The sequence below is a fragment of the Physeter macrocephalus genome, chromosome 3, assembly GCF_002837175.3.
Source record: "Physeter macrocephalus isolate SW-GA chromosome 3, ASM283717v5, whole genome shotgun sequence".
Taxonomy (NCBI): domain Eukaryota; kingdom Metazoa; phylum Chordata; class Mammalia; order Artiodactyla; family Physeteridae; genus Physeter; species Physeter macrocephalus.
Window position 1 is genome coordinate 18,656,982 of NC_041216.1, and position 1,057 is coordinate 18,658,038.

Below are 1,057 nucleotides of genomic sequence, written 5' to 3' on the forward strand. Positions count from 1 at the left end.
TAGAGCCCGCAAGCCACAACTGCTGAGCCCACGTGCCACAACTACTGAAGCCTGCATGCCTAGAGCCCGTGCTCCACAGCAAGGGAAGCCACCACAATGAGAAGCCTGTGCACCGCAACGAAGAGTAGCCCCCACTCACCGCCACTAGAGAAAGCCCACGTGCAGCAACAAAGACCCAATGCAGCCAAAAATAATAAATAAATAATTTTTTTAAAAAAGAAAGAGCCCTTCTCTTTAAAAAAAAAATAAATATATATACATTTTAAAATGGGATAATTCGATATATGCTTTTTATTGCGGTAAAATACACATAACACAAAGTTTGCCATTTTAACTGTTTTGAAGCATACAGCTCTGGGGCATTCACTACATTCACATTTTTGGGCAGCCATCACCACCACCCACCTCTAGAAATTTTTCATCTTCCCCAACTGAAACTGTGTACGCAGGGAGTTCCCTGGGGCCCCAGTGGTTAGGACTTGGCACTTTCACTGCTGTGGCCTGGGTTTGATCCCTGGTCAGGGAACTAAGATCCCACAAGCTGCCAGCACAGCCAAAAAACAACAACAACAAAATAAAACAAAATGACTGTGTACCCATTAAACAACAACTCTCCATTTCTTCCTCCCTCAGCCTCAGGCAAACACCGTTCTACAGTACTTTCTGACTCTCTGAATTTGACTACTCTTAAGTACCTCATATATGTAGGATCATACAGTATTTGTCCTTTTTAAAAAAAATTTTTTTATTTTTGGCTGTGTTGGGTCTTCGTTGCTGCACGCGGGCTACTCTTTGTTGTGGTGCATGGGCTTCTCACTGCAGTGGCTTCTCTTGTTGCGGAGCATGGGCTCTAGGCGCGCGGGCTTCAATAGTTGTGGCACACGGGTTCAGTAGTTGTGGTGAGCGGGCTCAGTAGTTGTGGCGCACAGGCTTAGTTGCTCCGTGGCATGTGGGATCTTCCTGGACCAGGGATCGAACCCGTGTCCCCCTGCATTGGAAGGCAGATTCTTATCCACTGCGCCACCAGGGAAGCCCAGTATTTATCCTTTTGTCACTG